Source organism: Periplaneta americana, chromosome 13 (assembly GCF_040183065.1).
Source record: "Periplaneta americana isolate PAMFEO1 chromosome 13, P.americana_PAMFEO1_priV1, whole genome shotgun sequence".
NCBI lineage: Eukaryota > Metazoa > Arthropoda > Insecta > Blattodea > Blattidae > Periplaneta > Periplaneta americana.
The window spans coordinates 105,197,740-105,225,315 of record NC_091129.1 but is presented as its reverse complement, the minus strand read 5'-3'; positions in this window follow the sequence as shown (position 1 = coordinate 105,225,315).

The window sequence follows — 27,576 nt, the reverse complement described above, 5'->3', positions numbered from 1 at the left end:
TATATTTATTTCTAACGGGTGCAGCGGAGCGCACGGGTACGGCTAGTAAATAAATAAATAAATAAATAAATAAATAAATAAATAAATAAATAAATAAATAATAGGTGAATTGACAATGATTATTATTATTTAATCATAGTTTAAAAACATAACTTCAATTTATACTTAATCAAAACAAAATTAAAAGTACTTAATACTGCGAGTCATTTTTCTTGAATCAACTGTACTGCTATCAGCATCAGACTGTCTATCATTGTTCAACGCCCTCTCCCGTAACACACAGTGATAGTGAGCGGATAGCAATCTAACCCTAACAATTATATACGCACAAAGAGTGACTTGGAGATCGAAGTGGCCGCCTGTGTGGACACCCCTGTTAACATTAACATCAGACTGAGTACAGCAGTGAAATCTTAATCAATACGTTAAAAGGAATGGTGTTAACATTTAAACGAGAGATAACGATTTGTGCTGCCTCCACGCTCCCCAAGTATGCATGGAACACTTCGGTCCTGATCATTGATTGCCCCCCCCACCCCCCCACACAAGTTTTCGTGGTCTCGCACAACTGGTCTGGTGCATGCAATTGTTTTAACTCAGTAATACACATTGCCGGGAGGGACAGGGAGGAGTTTCCGTGGGGGGTGGAAATAAGGGATAGGGGAGGAAACAGATCGCGGGGAGGGAAATTAGTATGGGGGAGACGAGGAGAGTGCTATGTTAAGAACCCAGCACAAAAGTTAAGAATTCTATATGACTCATAATTTGTTGTTATAATTCAAAAGTCTCATGGCAGAACGATAGAATCCAACTTACAGAACTCTTCTACACACATGTGACGTTAACTGTAATAAGCAAGATAAGAACTTTATGACGCATTTGTATATTATGAACTTACTGTTCGTTCACTGATGTTTGAGCCAATGGGAAGTGCTAGTATCTATCCAGGTTGAAACCAGCGGCACACGATAGTTACAAGAACGCAAGCGCAGTTAATACATTATGCTTAAAGAAGAGGCCGGTTAGTATTCTTCTCTTACGAATTGGGATTAAAGGCTGTGAATGCTCACATTTAAATACATTTATTTTAACTATATTTCCGTTCTCGTTGTCGTTGTCGTTTCCGTTCCCGGTTTATTGTGAACCAGCCTTTAGATTTGTGTTGAAATTAGTTGAGTGTATTTTTTTACTTTGTTATTTAACGACACAGTATCAACTATTGGGTTGTCTACGGCTGTGGAGTATCGGTTAGTTTGCCTGATCGTGAAACAAACGGACCCGAGTTAAAATCACGGTTGGGGCAAGTTACCTGGTTGGGTTTTTTCCGAATTTTTCCCTCAACCAGTTGAAGCAGAATTGCTGGGTAACTTTCGGCACTGAATCTCCGACTCATTTCGCCTTCATTAGCATCATTTCATTAATCACCTTTAATACTTACAGGTTAACCAGGAGGACGTGACGAACGTGGTTCCGGAATCCGTCAATAGATGGCATGTCTGCGGGAGCTGCACATACCCTAGAGAAGCAGCAGACACTTCAATAAACGGACTAGATTTAGCGGAGGAATGTAGCTCCCTCCGATAGATGGCACCTTGGTGGATTACGGAATCGACGATAGCGTGTCTCTCTGCTTAATGATGCAACAGATTCAAGCACGTGAATTGCGAACAGATGCCATTGACCTGAGGAGGCTGCAGAGGAACATCACAGGGAGGCGGAGGTATGATCTCCTGTCAGACCTGGATGCTATGGCTGAATCGATACGATGGAACCAAGCAGTGAATCAATATAAGAAGGATGTACAATAAGCCTAAAGGCTGCGGTGCTTGTCCAATGGGCTCTCGTCCAAAGAAAAAAACTACTGGGTTATTTAACAGAGATGGAATTGGTGATATCGATATGGTATTTGGCGAAATGAGGCCGAGGATTCGCCATATATTACCTGACATTTGCTTACAGTTGAGGAAAACCTCGCGGGAATCGAACTCGCTTCCTAGCGCAGCTACGGATCAGCTGGAAAACGCGCTACCCTTTGAGCTACGCCGGGGGTAGTTGAGTGTAAACAAGTTGTTATCATATGGTATCATTGCGGTCTGTGTCTTGAAATACTGTTAGTGATGATTAAAGCCGCGCAGTTTGATCACATTTAACACAAGTTAGGTAAGAAGTGACTATATGCCCAGGGGTGTGGACAGGACCAGAAGGTTGGTCTAGGCAGGTAGTCGGTTGACACAATAAGTTGTGTAAAACTGCAAACAGTGCTTTCAGTAAATGTCTAACATACCAAATAATTTATCATGTAGCCTATTCCAGGACATTAAGTTATTGTAAGGACAAGAAAATTATATAACAAACAAACACAACTTAAAATTAAGTTTAACACTGCAGAAACAAAAGTATGTATAATACTTAGCGATCATGTTCAAAAGAATTTCTGTACTACCAATAATTAACTACACAATCTTAATGTTTCGAAACATACATTTCTCTTTCTCTTTATTGGGAAACGTCATTCAACCTCCAAGAACTAGCTTGTAGAAGATCTGCATTACCAAAAATAGGTACATTTATTTCTGTTTGGCTTTTATATTTTAAGTTATAGCAGTTTCTTTTATTGACGTTTCAAGAAGATCACGGTACATACATACATACATACATACACACATACATACATACATACATACATACATACATACATACATACATACATACATACATACTGTACATACATACATACATACATACATACATACATACATACATACATACATACATACATACAATATTTTATAAGAAATGACTCAAAGTTAGGATAGGAGAAGAAATATCAGAAAAAAAGTTAAATATGGACAGTACGACAAGGGTGCAGAATGGTTTTCAGAACATGGAAGGGTTGATAGTAGGAGAAAGAAGAATAAAGTGCATAACATTTGCTGCTGATATGGCGTTGATGGCTTAGGGGTAATAGATCAACAGATATTGGAGAAAAATGGAAGTGTAAGGGTACAGTACATCAGTTATTAATAGATTTCAAAAAGGCATACGACTCCATTAAGAGACAAGTTTTATATGATATTCTTATTCGATTTGGTATTCTCAAGAAACTAGTTCGATTAATTAAAATGTCTCTCAGTGAAACGTACAGCAGAGTCCGTATACTAGTAGATCAGTTTCTGTCGGATGCTTTTACAATTCACTGCGGGCTAAAGCAAGGAGATGCATTGTCACCTGTACTTTCTAACTTTGCTCTAGTGCAGTGGTCGTCAGCAATCACTGAAATGGGTAAAGGATAAGTGGAGCAACGTAATATGCCCCGTCGTGGAGCAGGAAGTGGTAGAGAGCTTACCCGCCAGCATCCACGGATGCAACATAGTGCAGTCTCTTCTCCGCGGGTAACCGATGACCGCTGCTCTAGACTATGCCATTAGGAAAGGATAATAGAGAGGGTTTGAAACTGAACGGATTACATCAGCTATAGAAAATCTATAAACTATAAGGGAAAAAACGGGAATTTTACTTGAAGCAAGTAAAGAGACAGGTTTGGAAGCAAATTCCGAAAATACAAAGTAGGCCTATATGATTGTCTCGTGACCAGAATATTCTATGAAACGGAAATATAAAAATTGGAAATTTATCCTTTGAAGAGGTGGAAAAATTCAAATATCTTGGAGCAACAGTAACAAATATAAATGACACTCGGGAGAAAATTAACCGCAGAAAAAAAAAAAGGGAAATGCCTGTTATTATTCGGCTGAGTAGCTTTTGTCATCCAGTCTGCTCTCAAAAAAGCTGAAAGTTAGAACTTATAAAACAGTGATATTACCGGTTGTTCTGTATGGTTGTGAAATTTGGACTCTCACTTTGTGAGAGGAACAGAGGTTAAAGGTGTTTAACAATAAGGTGCTTAGGAAACTATTTGGGGCTATGAGGAATGAAGTTACAGGAGAATGGAAAAAGTTACACAACACTGAATTGCACGCATTGCATTCTTCACCTGACATAATTAGGAACATTAAAACCAGACGTTTGAGATGGGCATGGCTTGTAGCACGAACGGACGAATCCAGAAATGTATATAGAGTGTTAGTTGGGAAACCGGAGGGAAAAAAGACTTTTAGGGAGACCGACCGACCGTAGATGGGAGGATAATATAAAAATTGATTTGAGGGAGGTGGGATATGATGATAGAGACTGGATTAATCTTGCTCAGGATAGGGACCGATGGCGGGCTTATGTGGGGGCGGCAATAAACCTCCGGATTCCTTAAAAACCATTTGCAAGTGAGGTAGTGTTATAGGCCTATATTATTGGCTGAAATGGCCTAGTATATTCTTAAAGAAAGAAAGCAAAAATGTACTAGTCGATCCTGCATAATTGTGAAGCCAAGCAGTTCGGTTCTCCTGACGATAATCTATACTAATAATAAATCTGTAGCCGAAATTTTTCTGGTAATTTTCGATTTTCCAAAAATAATTCGTCCTAACATATATAATTAACCACCCTGAAACCGAAACTAGTTTTTTTGAAATTTTTGTTTGTATGTCTGTCTGTCTGTCTATGTTTGTTACCTTTTCACGCGATAATAGCTGAACCGATTTCGATGAAAATTGGAATATAAATTAAGTTCGTTGTAACTTAGATTTTAGGCTATATGGCATTCAAAATACGTTATTTAAAAGGGGGGTTATAAGGAGGTCTGAATTAAATAAATCGAAATATCTCGCTTATTATTGATTTTTGTGAAAAATGTTACATAACAAACGTTTCTTTAAAAATGATTTTTGATAAGTTTTAACCTTTCAAAAATTTTGATAGGACTGATATTTAATGAGATAAATGAGTTTTAAAGTTAAAATAACTGCCATCTAAGGCGGTGTATTGAAATAAAAAACAAATGAGTTCGTCTATAAGGGGCTGAGGACACAACAATCGAAAGCTATGAAACATAGCCTATAGACAATGTTTCTGTGTTTGTATGAAGTAATATCGGAAGATAAATTAACCGATTTGTTTAATTAATTATTATTTCATCATTGGAAAGTGTAGTTTCTCTGGATGGACATAATGCTATAATGTTATTACAGTAACTTGTGAGTGAATTGAGGACAGGTAAGATTAAAATAGCTTCTTATGCACAGAAAACTTGATAGGTTATTCTGTATATTCATTTCCTGTATTTCTTAAAATAATGTTTATGAATATATTCATTTTTATCTCAGAGAATTAACGAACAACGAGAGTGTATTGATTTCGTATGCAGTAATAGTACGTTAGCTTAGCAATCCATTATTGTATAATTAAAATTTTAACTATGCTCAATTGAATCGTGTTAAAATAGATAAAATATATATGCAATAAATGAAATGCAAAAAAATTGGCTAATGAGCCAAGCAGATTATGTTGCGCTGTTGTAAAAGCTGTTCCTCCTGAGATTCAAGAGCTCCCACAACAAATTAAAAACTTTCTAATTCGAGTACATCCGTTATCAACACACTTTTTACATAATATAATATAATATAATATAATATAATATAATATAATATAATATAATATAATATAATATAATATAAACATAATAATAAATCTGTAGCCAAAATTTTTTTGTTAATTTTCGCTTTTCCAAAAATAATTGGTAATAACAATTAAGAAACATGTTAAAGGAATTGTCATTACACCAAATGAGTGGTCTCTGGATCAAAATGATCGCATTTTAATATTTTAAATACAATTTAAATTAAGTAACATATTAAACGATTTATCCTTCTATCAAACACGAATGTTCCCTGGATCAAATGTCCTATTTTAATTATGTAATTACTTTATATTTATTTCTAACGGGTGCAGCGGCTAATAATAATAATAATAATAATAATAATAATAATAATAATAATAATATAATAATAGAGATGATGATAATAATAATAATAATAATAATAATAATAATAATAATAGTAATAAGTGGCGCCACAACCCTTTAAGGGCCCAGACCGACCAGCCGACACGTCTACATGCCGAAGCAGAAGTGAACGATCATCCAACCGCAATGGAGGTATCGTGTGGTTAGCACGATGATCCTTATAGCAGTTATAGCTGGCTTTCGTAACTGGATTTCGCTACCTATCGTAGCTGCCCAAGTGTATCACGATGCTGGGTGAGCACCGGTCCCATACACTGGCCGAATTTTCATGAGACAATTTCTTCCCTCATGTGGACTCGAACCAGCGAGCATTCTCTAACGCGAGTCTTAGACAGGATGCCTTAGACCACGACGCCACGGCGTGGAACTCCCCTGATGATATGACTAGTAAAAGTAATAAACTGTGAGTAACTGAATGAACGAATAAACAGAATATTGCGGAAAACACAGCTATTTCTCTTGCGAAAGCTACGGTTATGTTAGTGGCTGGGCAAAACACAGAACCAGAATGTTAAACCCTGACACACGACTCAAATTATGACTAATGAAAGCGGGAGCCATTACTGAATGTTTGCTTATGATTCCAGAGCTATTTGCCTTCCACACTTCATTTCTCTATTCCACGCAACACAAGGGCCTCTCTAATGAGATCTGCATTCAGCCAAAGTGAAACTTAACTTTCTTACCGCATTTTGCTAGGGTTAAACTCGATTGAACTCTTCGGACGGAAGTTCGGAATATTATTACTTTAAAAGCGATGTAAAGTACACAAAACGGCCGTAATAGTGTTAATCCTTTACCAAGAAACTCAATTCTTTACGTCAGTTTTGACGAAAGAGAAATGAATAATAAGAAAATAATCAATTGTAAATATCAAAACAAATTAAGTTAGCCTATACAAAATAATGAAGAACAAAACAATAGAAATTGGAGTACAGGCAATCTCCGATTAATGTAAGACGCACAGTGGAATATTTAGCCTCAAATAATTTTACTGGATTTATCGAAACAGCAATAAATTCATTAATGATATAAAGTTTTATTGTATTATATTAATTATGTATTATGTACTGTATGCAGCGAATGGCGTGACGCTTTGAAGATGACTGGTAACGTATGTATGTATGTATGTATGTATGTATGTATGTATGTATGTATGTATGTATGTATGTATGTATGTATGTATTTTATTCACACAGCAATGGGTATATGCCCGGTGGCAGTGGTAACTAATTACACTCAATAATGACAATAATAAACTTATTAATTAAAAATACAGTTAATAATACCAATAATTAATACAAATAATTAATACTAACAATAATTTATAATAATAATAATAATAATAATAATAATAATAATAATAATAATAATAATACTAATAATAGGGAATATCCTAAATTAAATTAAGCACGATCACTTAAAATAACATTTAAAATAAATCTAGCAGCAGTTCGTGCCATACCGGACGGATCATAGACAACATACGCTGCCATCATTGCGACAGCGAGATAGAAACTTTCCCACACGTCCTCGGTTCTTGCACGCATGGCAAGGCTTTGCGCAATACCAGACAACACAAAGTAAGAAGTGCCATTGCTCAAGCACTACGTAATACTCGGTTTACTGATTTCGAAGAGGTTCATGGTCTATCAACCACCGACAGCACTCGTAGGATAGATATGATCGCTTTCCAGGATGATCGGAGAAGTTTTATAATTGATCTTACAGTTCGTTTCGAGACTTGCAAGAGCCAACCGAAAGATGTCCATTAGGAAAAACAATTCATCTATGGACCAACAATCCCGTATTTTCAAGAGAAATATTAATTACAACAGATAGAAGTAATAGGCTTGATGGACGGAGCAAGAGAATTCATCCCGAAGCAATTTGTTGATTTTTGCAAGGCTTTTCATTTGCCTTCATCTACGATTACCAATGTTTCTTTACTTGCGTTGAAAGACTCGATTGCATTGTTAAGAAATCACCTCACATAAAACTTTGCACTGTAATTTATTTTCCTCTTTCTTGCATTGGTTTTATATTCATAAGAAATTATCTATGTAATATGTAATATTCAAAATTTTGTTTTGTAAATGGTATACTTTGTCTTCTTGGCAATCCATGTTTAGGGAAAGTGTAAAATAAAATAAAAAATTAATTATGTTTTGTTTATAGCAATGTAGTAATGTTGTATCATACTAGTTGAGTGGAAGAGAAGGCCGAATGGCCTTAAATCTGCCAGTTAAAATAAACCATTATTATTATAGAGTAAATAATATTAAATATAATTCTGAATAAACAGACAAGAAAATGAACATTTGAAGAACCGTCAACTGGGATAACATTGGTCAAATTTTTTTAACACTCTAAAAGTAAACTTTTGTAATTGATGTCTTTGTTCATTTATTTTAATGAAACATTTTAGGAGTTCTATATGAAGTAATAATGGCTCTAAGCAAACATTTTGCTTTATGTTTATCTGAGTTTATAATTTTTTAACACTGGGCTAATGTTACCTCTACATGGGTTAATTTTGTCCCAACTTTCCAACTGTCATAGTACACTGTATTTAGGATAATCTTGGGTCATTGTAACCATAAAATGAGTGCTGATGTGATATATGCACTGAAATGATACTCAGAGATAATTTAATTATGTATAGTGCATATTTTGTTAGGAAAACACGAAAATTGTAGATCATAATGGAAATATATATATATATATATATATATATATATATAGTATTGTTATTCACTGATAATATCTTCGTCAATGGTTACACAATCCTTTTTAACCTTTAAATTGACAAAGTATCCTATAGCATACAACAGGTTAATAGGCTATATCTATATATAATTTGAACTAGTAATCTATATATATATATATTATATATATATATATATATATATGTATAAGTTGAACTGGTAATGGAAATTACGGGAAAACGGCTGAACGGATTTTAATAAATGGCCCCTCATTTTGAAGCTTGGAACCCAAAGTTTTTCGGAAAAATAGTAGTTTTCAGTGAAATGCCAATTTTCCTACATAATTTTCCTATTTTACAAAATCCATCTGTCGTCAGCTAATTGCATTCAGGAGAAGCGAAGCGAGCATCAAGTCGGCCGTGTTGCATTTCAGAATAAAACAAAACACACACTACAGTAAACAATATTACACGAAGGCCATGATCTGCAAGAATACTGACATATTTAGAGCTCAAATTAAATTGGCTATTAAAAACTTAACTTACTAAAAATAATTTACAGGTTCGATTCTGCGGTGTGTAATTTTCTGGGTACAGCTGTGTATTGGATATTAAAAACTACAAAACTTGAGGTGGTTTGATGACATTATTACTATTAGAAATGAAATATTATTGTAGTTAATGCCGTGATGTGACTATTTTTCATTAATCATACATATTAATGCTATATTGATGATATGGAAGTGAAACGTTTTGGGGTTATGTAAGTAGATGTAGAGAATACTTAAATTAGATTTTGATTTCTATATTTTAATGAGTGGCGGCTATATAGTATATATAGTATATGTTACTGAAAGCTATAAAACTCTATAAAACTTACATAAGATAATATTATTAAAAATCAAATATTTTTATTGTTATTAATCAAGTGCGGTTGGATCTTTTTCATATATTTAATGGCGGTGTGGTGTAGATATTTATATGCGTGGTTCTATTCAGTATTGGTTAGAGAGAGAGAGAGAGAGAGAGAGAGAGAGACAGTACCTTTCATTATTATGGAAGCAAATAACTTTCAGAATGTCTGGTATTCTTCATTGAAAATAATTCTGAAAAATGTTTATTTTAACGTCTAATGAACTTAGTTTGCAGCATTTGCTGCACAAGCCACTAGTATGCTATAATTTTAATAGAATAGAAAAAAAATTGGTAGGAAAATTAAAATTTCACAATACTATAATATTGTACAACATATAAAATATGGACATTGCGATAGTTGTTTTCGTTACGGTCCGACAAGATTTAATAAATGAAGCTTTGCCAATTTAAAGATTACTATTGACTGGTCCATCGTCTGTCAAGTTAGAATATCATTTTAGAAAAAGTTTTGCCCACTTGTAATCAGGAATATTGTTTTTGAAATAAGTCACTGTGCGTTTTGTCAAGATACCTCTTTATTGTCATTCGTAGATCCTGTTCGCCCATAGGAAATCAAAATTCTGATACCTTTTCGAAATGCAATACATTCGCTTCTTCATTTGTGAATATTGTTGGCCGGTTTGGTTTTGTATTATGATTAGTATACATACCATATATACAATATTATATTCTGCTGCCGCTCTCTGTGTTTTCACACCATTCCTGATATCATCTAAGCATTGTTTTTGGTTTCTCCTCTGAATAATTTGCATGTGGCCTAGTTTCTGGCCATCTATATGTGTTCAGTCTTTCTTATTTTCAAAATATAATCAATACGAAAAATAATGTATTACATTTCAAACTTAAATTACTTTATATTGAAAGATAGATAGAACAGAGAAAAATTCTCTCTAACACCGGGACTCAAACTCGGGTTTTCAGCTCTACCTGCTGATGCTTTAATCACTAAGCCACACCGGATTCTAGTTCCGATGCCGGATCGAATCCCCTCAGTTTAAGTTCTACCTCTCAGTTTTCCCTTTGGTGGCCTACCCTCATGTACTGTGTCATAGAATATGTGACAGTGGCACAATGTCCAACGCACTATGTACAGAGGTGCACTCATTACGAATGACTAAGTGACCGGGATCCGACGGGATGAGCGCCGTCTTGGATCACTAAGTGATTACTTATGCATATCATATTATTATGATGTACAGTACATATGATATTTCCGTGCAGAATTCTGCGTTACACTATGATAAAGGATGGATAGAACAGGGAAAAATTCTCTCCGGCACCGGAACTGGAATCCGCTAGTTGTCAGCTTTTAGTCGTATCTTCAGCAAAAATATTGTAGTAATTCTTAATGCAAAATTTTTATTAATGAAACATTTTTTCTTGCCTACCGCTCAGTGAAATTTTAAATTTATTTAGTCGGTTGTATACATACAAATATGTTACACATGCCCTATTTTATGTACATTTGTATCTTTTGTCATCCAAAAGAAAAGTGTATCCAAAATTGAGGAATTTAACATTGTAAGATATGGAAACTTTTACACTACTTTTCTGCACTTTCTTATTTTTTGTGACATTGGTACACTTCTCTCAGAAAGTACTGTACCTAGAAGGCTGAAATTAATATACAATATCAATGTAATGACATTTTAAACAGTAGGTTAAAAAAATTAAGTTTATTTCTATCTTCAGCAGAAATAAAGATTCATTTGTAATAATTCTTAATGCAAGAAATGTTATCAATGAATTTTTTTTTCCAACCGCTCAGTGGAATTTTTAATTTATTTAACCGTTTGTGTAGGGGAGACTGTTGTACCTTGAAACACTTTTCACATTTGATTATTTTTAATATTAGGAAATAATTTTTTTTATAAATACTTGAAATAATTATTGAAGATGTCTTTACAACTTCCTGTATGTATTTTCCCGTTTTACAGATCTATTAAGGATGGAAAAAATAAAATGAAAGGATATGTAATGTCTTCGAAGGTACAACAAGTTCATGTACCTTCGAACATACCCTCTTGTAAGTTGGAACACGTGGAATATAGCTGTAAAAACTGACAATCACATTTAAAATGTATTTGCCATCATAAACCAGAGCAGGCATCTCTGATTTAGGTTTAATTTCCTGGAGGAGCAATAATTGCTTCAGCAGCTTCCTTCAAGGCATCCGGATCAATTGGGGGCTTTTTAACTTGAGACTTACTTCGTGAAATGATCTTAAAATAAAAGAAAAACAAAAACCGATAGAATCACGTACCTTGGAACATGTTTCATGATACAAGATGTTTTGTGTTCAAAGGTACAAGAGGATGCGCGTTTAAACAAATATGGTTCCCAAAACTAGAGATTCGAATAAATCATGGAAATTAAAATATGTCATTACTCACCAGATGATAGGGAATACACTGTGCTTGATTAATAGTAACAAATACGATTTTATTTTGTTTAGAAAACATAATATTAGTGAACGAAATGGATATTTTTGGTACTAAAAAAATTCTTTTGTCCACAGAACTCACACTTTGCAATAAATCAAACCGAAACTACTTAGCGGCTTTCTCTACAATCTACTTCAGTTTGAGTCCTCTAGATGGCAGCAAAAATAAAAAAAAAAATGTTCAAAGGTACACTATGTTAAAGGTACAATAGTCTCCCCTACATAAAGTTATGTTACATATATGCTCTATTTTTTCTACACTTGTATCTTTCATAACTTCTGAGAAAAGTGTACCCAAAATTGAGGAATTTAACATTGTAAGATATGAAAGTACAGACTCCCCTTAATCGCGCTTCTTTTTCTTGTAATGCCTAGCGCAATTTGAATTAACTGCACTGGAGTTTCAAGCCGGAGCAGACCGCTCGTCGAGGTGTGTGGGTGAAGAAGCTGTGCGTTCGTTGTCCGTTGTAATTTACTCGCGATTAATGCGTCCCTCGGGGAGGGAGGTTGAAATGTTCTTTATATAAATTAGTTGCAAGATTCGCAAGGACAAAACTGCTGAATCGCACGGGAAAACAACGCAGCTTCAAAAATTGCAACCTCAGAGCACAACTCCACGTCTAATTGCGTATTTGTACATCAAGGATGAGTGGGGCGGGGGGAGGCACGTCCACTCTCCACCTTAATTGTGGCATGGAAAATATTAAGAAGTTTAAGAGTAACAAATTCAGGGTGTGGTATACGTAAGGACTAAGAAACGGGCCTCGCACTGTGTGGAAGGTACAGTATGGTGGTGAGTTTGGATTAGGGCCTATAGATGAACAAACCTAACTGCCGGTCTCGCTCGCTGTGTTCGTTGCACTTGTCTTTCGAATCTCGTCTCACTCACCTGCGCTTCGAGTCTTGCTCATCATTCTCGAAATAGAAATTAGTCGGTGTGGAAAGATAGCAGTACATGAAGAAAAGGAGACCATCTATGACCCTACAATTGAATACTTTAGGACAGTGTTTCTCAAACTTTTCTGAATTGAGGACCACTTTTTTTTAAGTCAGAACAGTTCCGCGGACCACCTAACGCTTGTTCCCTTCGAAAGAAAATTTATTATTTATGTAGCATATTTTAATACCAGTATACTTACATTTTAATGTAGAAATAATTAATTAAAATTAATTTAATTCAATTAATTTTATATTAGTATTAACTAATTAAGTTAATGTTAATAGAAGAAAATTTCTTATATCGTCATTTGCAAAAACAGAAATAAAAAAATAATGAAGAAACATGCCCTATTTTCAACAAGTAAAGATGCAATTTTGCATGTTCTATTATTGATGTACGACGTACAGTACGTGACCATTTGAATGTGCAGACTGGGTATCAGCAAAACTATTAAGAAAGTCATAAACACATGCAAAGTTTCAGTACTTTGGTCCTGTTATGAATTAGGGTGGTCACTAGCTGGGTAACAGGCACAGCGCCAGATTTGCACGGAAAAGATGGCGAGAAACACCACGTTCATAGTGCTTTAAATCCCTCTTTTGTTGCTGAGAGTAGAGTGGGGTATAGACGGGAAGGGTAAATAAATTTCATAAAATGTCTGTACTGGGAGAAAAAGTGAAAGGCGATTACCATATAACTTATCATTTACAAACTCTGAGATTTTCAGCTATAGTGTGATACGCAATTCGATCGAATTTTATTTTTTCTTCTGTCTTTTTGAAGGACAACAAGGGCAGACATCGCGGACCATTGTTTGAGAAACGCTGCTTTAGGGATTATTATCATATACAAGGAGAGATTGAAGTATTTGGATTATTGTTCGGAGCAAAGGGAACAATTTCAAAATTCGCAGTTGAATGTTTGACTATAATTATATGTGTACAAAACCGCCTTTGCTATTCAACGAACTTTAAATCGGCAAATACAGCCAACATATGTTCAACGTGATTATAATTTTTCAAAGTCATTTTACAAAGTGTTCACATTTCAATGACTACGCTAATAGTGGTTACAATTCTTAAACAGTTTTAATTTTTTTAATATATTTTAGATCATATCACATGACTTGCAGTGATTTAAATCGGCAAATACAGCCAACACATGTTTAAAGTGATTTAAACTTTTAAAGTGTTTATACAAAGTGTTCACATTTCAATAACTACGCCAATAGTGGTTACAATTCTTAAACAGTTTTATTTTATATTTTAGATCATATCATATGACTCGCAGTGATTTAACCTAACTTAGCATGTATATCATAGATCAACCTAAGTTAAGTCCAAGCAATCACACTAAAATGACCCGAAAATTACCACATTAAGTGCCATCTAATAGGCAAGGTTTTCATCATATTAATCTAACATTTCACATCTGAAGATGCTACACATGTATCGAAAACGTTAATGAGAATTTATTTATTTTATGATAAGCAAAGGCGGTTTTGTACACATATAATTATAGTCCAACATTAATAGCTTATCGGCAAACTTCAACGTGAAATTGATTATCGCAGTTGAATGTTTTAAGTCTTTTGAAATTCCTTTAAAAATTTTGAAAATTATTGCTGTATACGTAATGAAATATTCTGTTCAGATTTTACGTTAATTGCCTGTACACCTAATTTTTTTTACATTCTATCTGATTACTAATGATTATTCAATAAACGTACTTTCCCAAGGGTAGCTTCCATTTGAAAATAACAATCATTACACAAATGTTTATTTTTATTTCCATTTGTTTAGTATGCCGTGTCTTTTGGCAACCCTTACTGAAGGGCAGCTTTAAAAAAATAAAAAAATAACTTTGAATAACATACACAGGGGAAGGTATTTATGGAGATTCATTTCATCATTTGTGCTTTTTTAATATTGGTGTCCGGCGGAGATTGTTGGAGATCGATTTCTACTCTTCGCGGAAATAAATGGAAATTTTGAAAAATACAATTATTTTGGAATTGGAGTATTAACTCAGTATGGATATTACTTTCCAAATAATTAACATTAGAGGTTCGTTGAATTCTGGTAAAGGTGCGGTATGGCCAATAGACAATATTTGTTGCATTGAGACTATTTAACATACATTCATTAAAAACGAAAAAAACTTGCAGGCCTCAAATTAACACTTTCAAATTATTAGTGAAATGTTGAATTCTCTGTCTTTTGAGTTCGCTAATGTAATCAGAACATCTGGAATACCATGTAATACAGCCTACTTGGATATATACCAAATTCAAGGGAAAAACAAAATCCGAAAAAAACCCTCAGAATATGAAATTCGCTATAAAACGACGCAATAGTAATAATTCGCGAATGTGTTCATATTTCGCTATTCGAACTCTATTTCACGATTGTTTTATCCGCATATTATTAATCGGAATCGCTTAATTCGTAAAGATTAGTAAAAATCTATTGTATATCTATTATGTCGTGATTTTCGCGATCTCCATAAATACTCGCTTCTGAACATACATAATTGAAATAAATAACATTAGAGATGTTTAATTGATACAAAAAGGCGAAACAAAACAGTATCATAGTTATCAAAATGTTCTGGTTCTATTATCAGACAAATATTACCCATGGTGTCGTAAATAGAACAAAAATTCTCAAATAAATTAGCACTTCTAAGAAATATAAAACATAATTAAATTTGGTTAAACAAGGTCCGTCTATGCTCATCTTTGAAACTAAATAACTAAAAGTCATTTGTACATATTATTTAATAAGTTTAAACGTTTTCGATTCTACAGTCATCAGAAACTTATGTCGTAGAATACATAGAAGACTGAATGTGCATTTATGTGATGTACTGTAATATATCTTTGATGGGCGATCATAAGAGTACAAGTCAATTTTTGGCGAAATTGAGATATGTACAGTTTTATCATCATCACCTCGATATCTATGTCTGGTAAAGAGTACAAGTCAAAACCTGCTGTAGAACGCCGCATTCTCTGATGCACATAACAGTATCTTCAAAATCATGTACGATGTTAAACAGTTTTTTTGCTCTCCTGTAAAATAAGGTTTTTTGACTTGTACTCTTATGATCGCCCATCAAAGATATAATACTAGTAAAACTAAACAAGTTACAAAGAAGTAGTTTGTACAGCTCAATTGATGAATTGTTTATGCTTGTAAATTGAAATAATCTACTTGATATGAATTGTACAATTTTGTATATCTCAACTGATGAATTGCTTATGTTTGTATAATGAAGTAGTTTCATGATATGTGTGATCTATTTTTTATATCTCAACTGACTGAACTCTTTACGCGTTTAAATTGAATTATTTACTTGCTATGTAGGATATATATATATTTTTTTTATAGCTTAATTGATGAATAATTGTTTAGGTTTGTAAATTGAATCATCTGCTTGCTGTGTACTGTATTTTTTTTTTTGTAGAGCCAGCAACGTAGCTCAGTCGGCAGACTCGTTGGCCTGCTAGCCAGCAGCTCGACACCTCTGAGAGCTGGGGAAGTGAGGGGTAAATTATCAGTCCCGTTAGCTGGGGTAGGGGTGATTGTAGTATTCGTGCAAAAACACTTGTCTCAACCAGTAGGCCAACGTGTTATAACACGTTATAAATATAGCGATAGTGTGGTTCTTAGTGTGTGTATTTTAATTTTCTCTTTTCTCTTCTTGTGTTTATTTGTGATTGTGACTGATTATAAATAAAATAGTAAGCTATATTGAAAGGGTGTAATGTTAAAATGCCGCCAAAAAAGAAGAGTAAAGTGATCCATTCGGAAGGCCGCGAAATAATCAGTTCCGTTATTAAGCAGTGTGATGATGAAGCTAGGAATAATGCTCTTTCAGTTCCCATAAATCAGTCAGCAAAAAGAGCAGCATTATATTGCAATAAATCGGAAACTACAATTAAAAATATACGTAAAGAGAATAAATTACAGGAAATAAATTCTCCTAATGAACCTGTGTCTACTCCAGGAAAGAAACGCAAAACTAGACCACCTCATACGACAATGCAAGTAGATGACTTCGATCAATGTGTCATTCGCAGGACTGTACACGACATCTACTTAAAAGAGAAGAAAGTTCCAACCGTGCCGAAACTGCTGCCCATTATTCGACAGGAAATACAGTATACTTTCCATGGGGTAAATCATCTCTCCAAACTCTTATGAAGAGGATGGGATTTAAGTGGAAAAAATGTCGAAGTCAACGGAAAGTGTTAGTTTTTAGTAATCCTTGAGCTGCGCTCGGGCTTGGGATAGATCCCCATTTGGGCTGGTCACCTGGTTGTTTTTTTTTTCCGACCGAACCATAAGGCAAATGCCAGGTAACCTATGGAAAATCCTCGGCCTCACTTCATCTCGCCAAACAACTGTGATCTTAAAGCTTCAATGCTAATGTAAGATCTATGAAATACAATAAATGAAATATAAAAAAGAGGTTCGATTCCACGCAAGAGAACACCATTGTAAGTGAGACATAGGAATCCTCCCTTCTTCGCGTTCGTCCTGAATTCCTTGTCAACTGTAAATATACTTGGATGAAAGGATGGCGAGGTAGACGACCTACCTAGGAGGTTAAAGAGGAGGTACGAGGTGCGGGTAGTAGGGGGAGAAAGGTTTTGATGGGTTAAGACAAAGAGGGAGAGAGCTGAGGCAATACGAGTTTAGGTGGTGGAGGAATTAAGGGTTGCGTGCCGTGTGGGACCGGGTCGAAGAGCACACAGTTGGGCATAACACGCAGTTGTACAGAACTCATCTCGGAATGGGGAGGCAGAAAGGGTTTGTGAGTTCCGACACTACGGACATACACACAGCTCAGAAATAAATTGCAATCGATAGTCGGTAGCTTCTTCACACTGTTCCGCCCCTCATCCCCCTTCCACCGCTTGTACTCCAGACTATGTGTGTCGTCTTGCATTCAGGCCTCTCATTTTATCTCGCCAGACTTTCATAACGTCTCTCTCTCTCCCTTGTTTCTTCGTCTTTCTTTTTTTCACCCACTCTACTTTTTTTTTGCATACTTTTTGCCCGCTCCAGACAGTCCCATCCCCTCCATACACTTTCACCTTGTCATGATATGCGTTGTGACATCACAGTTTTGTTATTGAAGGGAAATGTGATGTTCTAGATTTCCTTGCCTCTCACTTCCAACAAGCAGTTCTCGCCAGAGTCTTTGTTTTCATTGGAAAATATTTCCATATCGGCTGGTCATGGTCTGGGAAGCATTTAAGTCTACATTTTAACGCTATGTAGAAGCTGCGGTCGAACCCCGTCTAAGGCATGGCTAGATCCACGTTTTCTTCTTCTTTTTATCCAATTCTAGGCCTATTACCTCTTCCGAGTTCACATAACACAAATACAGGGACATCATTTTATTTTTAATAACATTTCTAATATTAACCTGGTTATACCTTTGGATTAATGGTTGAGGACCGGAAACACCGTTTGCTATACCCTTCCACGACTAGAGTTCGATGATACTGGCGTAAAATACAAACAAATCACTTTACTAGGTATAGAAGGGAAGAAAAGTAGTGATCCATTTATAAACTAGGAAATATCGCGATTTTGAGTTTGATAATTTTCATTAGGTTTTTGTTTAATCAAAATACAGTACTGTGTAAGTGTTTTTACTCACGAATTGAGCTATCCATTCGGACGTATTCATTATGAAGTGTATATTATACTGTCTACAGCACAGCGTATAATACACAGAATTAAGTTAAATTAAAAATAATCATAATATGGATATTTAAACACATTTTTGAAAATGGTGGGCGTTCATTTCGATACAGGCTTCAGTTCTTTTGTGCATATTATCGCACTATAGACTATTGTACCTAATTCCAATTACCAGTTTCGTCCTTCGTACTAGTAACTCATGTTAAAATAATTCTGTACCTACTCTATATAATCACGAAGCTTGAGTTTATGAGGGTACTAGGAATAATAGACTGTGCAGATATTATTTCCCATTGTCTGTAATGAGGCGATAGTAGCGATTCTAGTAGATAGCACTATCTATGAATGCATATTTACTACGTATTGAGCTTCGTGACTGTATATACTAGACTGTGGTAATAGTTTGTTAGTAAATTACAATTTTCAAACGTGGGGCAATTTAAGTATACTTACAATTTTGGACAAACTACATACTATTGGAGTTAGAGGTATAGTTTTAAAATTATTCCAATCATATTTTAGTAACAGAAGGCAAATGACCAAAATTGAAGATCAATTTAGTGAATACAAATATATTGATATAGGTGTACCGCAAGGAACAATTTTGGGACCTATTTTATTTCTAATATATGTTAATGATTTGCTAAATATAAATTTAAAAAAATTTAATGGATCTATATATTCATATGCGGATGATACAGTAGTTATTTTCAGTGGGTTTTCTTGGCAGGAAGCATATAGAAATGCTAATATAGGTGCTAACATTGTTAAAAATGGCTTAATTCCAACTTCCTTTCTTTAAATATATCTAAATCAACTTTAGTTCCTTTTTCGTTAACAGCTGCCAGTGTTCAAAATTTAAAATTTAGCGATAAATATAGACTAATAATACACAGTGGAAATTGTTTAGATCCCAAAAGTTGTAAATGTCCACCTTTGAAAATATCTGGGTATCATTATTGATCAGAACTTAAAATGGCCTCATCACATTACTTATCTTCGTAAGAGGCTTCGTAAAACAATTTATAAATTCGTTAATCTTCGATGCTACTTACCTATTAGAGTTCTACGAAATGTTTATTTGGCCATTATTCAGTCTATCATTCAATATGGTATAATTGTTTGGGGTGGAAGTACAAAAATTAATCTTAGTCCGTTAAATTTACTACAAAAACGAATAATTAAAATTTGTTTGAAGAAACGTTTCGATTATCCAACTAAATTAATTTATTCTGAATTTAATGTATTTAATATTGAACAAATTTATAGGTATACGCTGTTAAAATTTTATCATAAAAATCGTAATAAGTTTGTATTACAGACACACAATTATGACACAAGACGAAATATTAATTCAACATTAGTAGAACCTAAATGTCTCACATCTGCTGGTCTAAAGCATAGCATAAATTTTGGCCCTCGGTTGTACAATGCTTTAACTAAATTACACCCAGAACTTCTACCATGTAACCCACTAACATATAACAAGAAAATCAGAAACGTGTTAATATCTTCAATTTGATTAAATAAATTTATAGCCTATGTGTATGAATTAATCAACCTATATTATATTTGTATTCTATAATTTTGAAATATATATTAGTCCTACTTTTCACGTGCGATATTATTCTTCTCTAGTGTTAATATTATATTATATAATTCCATTGCCGTTGTAATTATATTTTAGTTCCTATTTTATTTTACTTATTTATTTATTTATATTATTATTATTATTATTATTATTTTATTTTATTTTAATATTATATCTGAACTGCGACCGAGCACGAGCGCTGGTCATTCGGTCTCAAATTTTGTTAATACTACTGTATCTTCTTTCTATATTGCTTGTATTATCTTAGTTGTATTTCTCTTTGTTTTGTTTTGTAATTATATTTCTTTATTCTGTATATTTTGTAATTATATTTCTTTATTCTGTATATTTGAATTTAAATAAATAAATTAATTAATTAAATTGTCAACTAACCTAGTTTTTCGTTTCAGACGATGGCAGGTACACAAATTACGGATTGATGAAAGACAAATAAGTATCTGTCCTAGATTTTAATGAGAGATATTTTAAATTTACAAAATAATCCTTATCAAGAACTTAAGTATTGGGTGACATTTTTTTTATCCTGTTAGCCTAATTAAAATTTTTAAATGCCTACCTAACCTGTACATTCTGTTCTGGGATACGTACACCAACCTATGCTTGGGGCATAGTTAAACTTAGAGTTATTATTATTATTATTATTATTATTATTATTATTATTATTATAAAAAGTCCAACATACTTCAAAATTAGAGATGAACAAAACTAACTCCCTCTCTCGCTCGCTGTGTCCGTTGCATTTGTCTTTCGAGTCTCGTCTCGTCATTCTCGTGCGCTTCGAGTCTCGATCATCATTCTCGAAATAGCATTTGATCGGCGTGGAAAGATTTCGTAACATACATCACTGAAATAAATAACATTATAAATGTTTAAATGAGACAAAAAGACAAAACAGAACACTATCTTAGTTATCAAAAAGTTCTGGTTCTATTATATGATATCACCTATGTTATATAAATAGATAAAAAAAAATTCTCAAATAAATTTGCATTTCTAAGAAACATAAAACATTAGGTTAATATCTTTTTACTTGAGATTACACACTTGATCTCAAACATATGAAAAGAAAATTCCTACCTTTTAATAAGGGCCTAGTAATTAAATAAAGATTGAGGAAGGGATTATTATACACTGAAAGGTAGAGAAGATGTTTCAAATAGGCTACTTGATTCTTTATACATATATAACAGTTGCTAAAGTAGATAAAAGTTCAGTCAGGTATAAACAACTGTGGCGATTCAAGGCTGTTTGACGTTCGGGACTTCGGGAGTGATCAATCTCAGCGTCTCGAAACACTCACAAGCAGTCTTTACGTCAACGACACTACGTATACAACATTGTCGTGCGAGTTTTCGGCTATGCGGGCGCTGTTAGTCTTGTTTTCTCGATCGTTGTTCATCTCTATTGAAAATGCAATAGAATCATTCTAGAAGGTCACAGTGCTAATGTATAATAGAACTACTGGAAAAATTATATAATGGTAACAGCAATGGATCTATAAACTTAAAACAGGCTATTTTTTATATTCAAATTACTCCAAACCATCTTATGTAGAAGAACATCTTTGCAATGTAGAATTTAGAAAAATATATTGTTGTAGATTGATTTCACGACGACAACAGTATTGCACATTGTAAAGAGTAAGGCAAAGATTAATTTGAAAATAATAATTGAATTGTAATAAATGCTTATTAACAGCCTACTCTGCATTTTTAGTGCCCATTTAAATGCCTAGTTTTTAATTTTTAGCGCCTACATGTCACAGCTTTAACACAGTCTAGTATATACAGTCAGGAAGCTTGAGTTGATGAGGTTGCTAGGAACAGTAGACTGTGCAAGAACTATTTCTCATTGTCTGTAATGAGGCGACAGTAGCGATCCTAGTGGTTAGCAACTATCTATGGATGCATATTCATTACATATTGAGCTTCGTGACTATATATACTAGACTGTGGCTTTAATAACAGCAAGAAGAGTTTGGGCGGAGTCTAAAATATTGAGACATGGTTGCATACTGGCTGGTGTCCATGGGTAGCACGTGAAGCCTACACTTACTTACGTTGGAAATTAATTGCCGTTTCTCACCTCTGGCGCACTCTTTAAGCCTGCGAGAAACGCAGACCCGCCCGACGGCGATCATGTGGGACCCGGCGCGCTTGAATCGGCGCAAGACGAGCATCTTCGAAGCTATAAAATATGAGGGTGGTTTTGTGCGGGAGCGTAGAGGGTGGGGGTGGCAGAATGAGGGAAGTCCACATCCCTCTCGTGTCTTCCCCATTCTCATAAAAATTACTTGCATATCTGGAACTGTACCACGACACAACACGAAGCACTTCAATGAAAGAGTGGTGCAAATAAAGGCCGAACTCAAGTTTGCTCACACAGCTTTCCATTTACCTTCCCGGGGTTTCATTTAAGATTTCTATTTACTCATTATACAAAGTGGGTTATAACTTCTCTTGGCCGAACATACAAGGGGAATTACTTTTCGTACATAGCGCAAAGACGTCCGTTTTGTACAAGAAATGGTATACTGAAGCAAATTTGGGCAGTACAGTGTAACTTTAGACACCAATATGTAACTGAATCGATGAAACTGAAAAATAGCCATCTCCACTGTCTTTTCACATGAAAGACGGTAAGAGATGACATCAAGCAGGCGTCTTTAAACATCCAATAAAAAAATGCAAGTTATTCGTCGAATTGAAAATGGCGAAAACTTTAAAAGTAATTATAATATTAGTGTTCCCACTCGATTTGTAATGTCGCTGCCTGCTGGACTAAAATTTTCGTTGAAACTCTAAAGACAAGCTGGAATAAATTACTTACATATGAAGTCGAATGGGCGACTTCTGAATAAAGGAACTTTATGTAAAATCCACTAGTCTTTATGTTGCAGGCACGACTCTTATCAGAGACGTTTGTAGAATATTGTTCATTTCTTTAAGAACAGAAAAAAACTATGCAATAAGTTTATTAGAATCTCTTTCAGTTCTAAAAATATTACTTACTGGCTTTTAAGGAACCCGGAGGTTCATTGCCGCCCTCACATAAGCCCGCCATTGGTCCCTATCCTGAGCAAGATTAATCCAGTCTCTATCATCATATCGCACCTCCCTCAAATCCATTTTAATATTATCTTCCCATCTAAGTCTCGGCCTCCCCAAAGGTATTTTTCCCTCCGGCCTCCCAATTAACACTCTATATGCATTTCTGGGTTCGTCCATACGTGCTACATGCCCTGCCCATCTCTAACGTCTGGATTTAATGTTCCTAATTGTGTCAGGTGAAGAATGCAATGCATGCAGTTCTGTGTTGTGTAACTTTCTCCATTCTCCTGTAACTTCATCCCTCTTAGCCCCAAATATTTTCCTAAGCACCTTATTCTCAAACATCCTTAACCTATGTTCCTCTCTCAAAGTGAGAGTCCAAGTTTCACAACCATAAAGAACAACCGATAATATAAATGTTTTATAAATACTAACTTTCAGATTTTTTGACAGCAGACTGGATGATAAAAGCTTCTCAACCGAATAACAACACGCATTTCCCATATTTATTCTGTGTTTAATTTCCTCCCGAGTATTATTTATATTTGTTACTGTTGCTCCCAGGTATTTGAATTTTTCCACTTCTTAAAAAGATAAATTTCCAATTTTTATGTTTCCATTTCGTACAATATTCTTGTCACGAGACATAATCATATACTTTGTCTTTTCGGGATTTACTTCCAAACCTATATCTTTACTTGCTTCAAATAAAATTTCCGTGTTTTCCCTAATCGTTTGTAGATTTTCTCCTAAGATAATCACGTCATCCGCATAGACAAGCAGCTGATGTAACCCGTTCAATTCCAAACCCTCTCTGTTATCCTGACCTAAAAATATTACAGCTCATTAAAGAAAAAAAAAGTTGTATATTTGATATATGAAGATGTAATTTGTATTTAGTATTAAAGCAAGTCGATGGTGTTGAACAGCAGCCTCGTATGTAAAAAGTTGAATTTTACAAAACAGCAAAAAATACTTAATATCTTAAACACAAAAAAAGTCTGACGTAATAGGGTATATAAATCTGTTCTTATGAAGTTCGTATCAATGCCTTAACTAGAGACGTGTTTGCAGAAGGTTCGGGAAAAAGTTTTTAACGGTAAAGAATTGAAGTCTAATCGTGTTCATTTTTTTGACATATGAGGTTGGTTTTCAACACCATCGAAATGTCCTCCATTGGCCTATCATTTTTATTTCAGTTTCCTGTTAAAAAATAAATACAATGTTAGAGCTAAAAATAAGTCATGTCCTCTTACTGAATACACTGTTCCGCCTATTTAGAAGAATGTGTTTGAGTATAAAGGAAACAGACAAATAGTACAGACCCAGAAAGAAAATTTGAGCCACCTGAATTTTACAAGTTCCAGTTATAACATACTGAGCATGCTCAGTGATCAGTGCTTACTGAGCATGCGCAGTATGTTATAGCAGGAACTTGGAAATTTCAGGTGGTTCAAATTTTGTTTCTAGGTCTGTAGAACCTGATCTGTTGTGACCAGAATCCAAGTCCGCGCATACCAGTAAGGCATCATGTCATAAAAAAACGTTCATTCTGAGTATTTCTCACAAAGTAAATATCATCTAACGCTGCAAAGAGTAGCTGTGCTTCTTGAGGTCATTGCTCCGCAGTGGGGGTGAGTGTAACTCCAATCATCCACTGCGCAAGAATTACGAGAGGAGAATGTAAACAAAAACGTCTCATCAGACACGTTTCGATCAAATTACTTTAGATCAAAATTTAATATATTTAGTGATTTAATTACGCATATTGATTTTGTTTTTGATATTCTTTATTATGCTATACCCTCTTTAACTCTAAATTTAATACCACGAAACTTAACATTCACAGTACCTGCTGATTTCTTTGCTTTTTACATAATTACAAAATAGTAAAGAATCTACATTCTTATAAAACAAAACTATTTCTATTAAAGATGCCTTTACATTTGACGTAAACTCAAAATAACATTATTACGAATATATATTCTGTAACTCAATCTCCATTAAAGTTATTATCTTTGAAGAAATTAAAAATGAATTAATTTAAAAAAGAAATTAACCTTACGGTAGTGTTAAGTAATAAATATTATGTGTAGTAATTTGATCGACTCCTCTCTGTTTTCTCTTCATTTTGTTTGTTTGTTGCTTTTTCTGTCCCTTTATAGATAAAGTGTTGTAACTAATCTGTAACAAAGCTATATTCAAGAGATAAATTAGGTGGAAAATAAACATCCTTTTCCTAGTCGTGTGAATCAGGCGCTGACCGAAGTGGACTTAGAAAAATTCACGCTACAGGATATCGGTTATTTTTTGTCTAACGCTGTACCTGTCTGACCACCTCTGCGACATCTACGGAATTGGGAGTGACTTGTAGAATTTTCCCAGCAATACTTATAGGCCTATTACTACTTTTGTTATTCTTTCAATGTATTTTCATTTCTGGTAGTGTGGAAGAGAACGCCTCATGGCCTTAAATCTACCAAAATTAATGAATGAATGAATAAATGAATGAATAAATAAATAAGCAAGCAAATAAATAAATAAATAAATAAATAAATAAATAAATAAATAAATTCATGAGTAAGTAAATGAATTAATCAATCAATAAATGAATTAATCAATCAATAAATTAATGAATCAATGAATCAATAAATAAATAAATGAATGAATGAATAAATAAATAAATCAATGAATAAATAAATGAATCAATAAATGAATGAATGAATGATAAATTCATTTATTCATAATAAATGAATAAATAAATAAATAAATAAATAAATAAATTCATGAGTAAGTAAATGAATTAATCAATCAATAAATGAATGAATAAATGAATCAATGAATCAATAAATAAATAAATCAATAAATGAATCAATGAATAAATGAATGAATGATAAATTCATTCAGAATAAATAAATATATAAATAAATAAATAATTAAATTCATGAGTAAGTAAATGAATTAATCAATCAATAAATGAATGAATGAATAAATGAATCAATGAATGAATGATAAATCCATTCATTCATAATAAATAAATATATAAATGTATAAATAAATAAATAAATATATATATAAATGTATAAATAAATAAATAGGATATAAATGAATAAATATACAAATAAATATGTAAATAAATAAATGAATATATAAATAAATAAACAAATAAATAAATATAAATAAATAAATAAACTTTTTGGAAATTTTACGCATAAAAAGGTTACGTAATAAATGTCTATATGGAGACGGACTTCTATTTCGTTTAGATACACCTTGTATATAAACACATTATGATCATTATCTGAAGTTTTCAGGGAAATTCAACGTATGAAGCCTGTGGGAATAATGATTTTCGCAGTTACGTTGTATAAAGTCGCTGAATAACTTTGTAAATGCAGAATTCATTGAATATAGTCAAGTGCACAAGAAGAATTCCGGATCTTAAAGTTCGGCATCCACTATGGGGTTTTGTATTCGCATGCTCCTCAGATGAGTCGTCTTGTGATGAGGCCATTAATTTCCCAACCCATTTCGCATACCTAATCCATATTTATTCAGAACAAAGCAAACCTGACGGCACTTGAAAGCAATGAGATGAGGACCTCGGCATTAATTTTATTTACTTAATTTACCGTTTACTTATCCTTCTCCTCTAACATTTCTTGTGTCCAGACCGCGAGGAGATGGAGTAAGAGGGAGAGAGCGGGCGGGATCTGGAAGGCATCGATTCCGAACTGAATAACTTGGCAGAATTTCGATTGTGTTCATCACTGAATAAAGAATGACATTGTATACATTATTTAAGCAGCCCCGCCGGCCGACGTATTTCCCTCTAATCTAAACTTTGCGATAGCCAGCCACACACATAGAGATATCGATACTTGCGACTATCGACCCTGCAATACAGTTGCTTCACACAGGAGAGTACAACGTTGTTATAGTCGTCAGTGCTAATTCTATACAATGTCTTATAGTTGCTAGTCCAACAAACACCCCATTGTGTATCCAAAACGCGGGGGGGTGTAGGGGGGGTGGGAAGGGGGACGGGCGGACTTCAGCAACTGTAAAGCACAGGAGTATGGATTCCCTGCAATACATTATCTCCGCGCTTCACTCTCTACCCTTCACGTCTCTGCTTTCCTTGTTACTAGGTTTAACAAACCTCCCCCTTCCCTCTTTTCCACCCCTCGCACCCCTCCTCCCGTACACCCCCAAGACGTTATGCTGACGCAAGCACATTCAGACTTAATC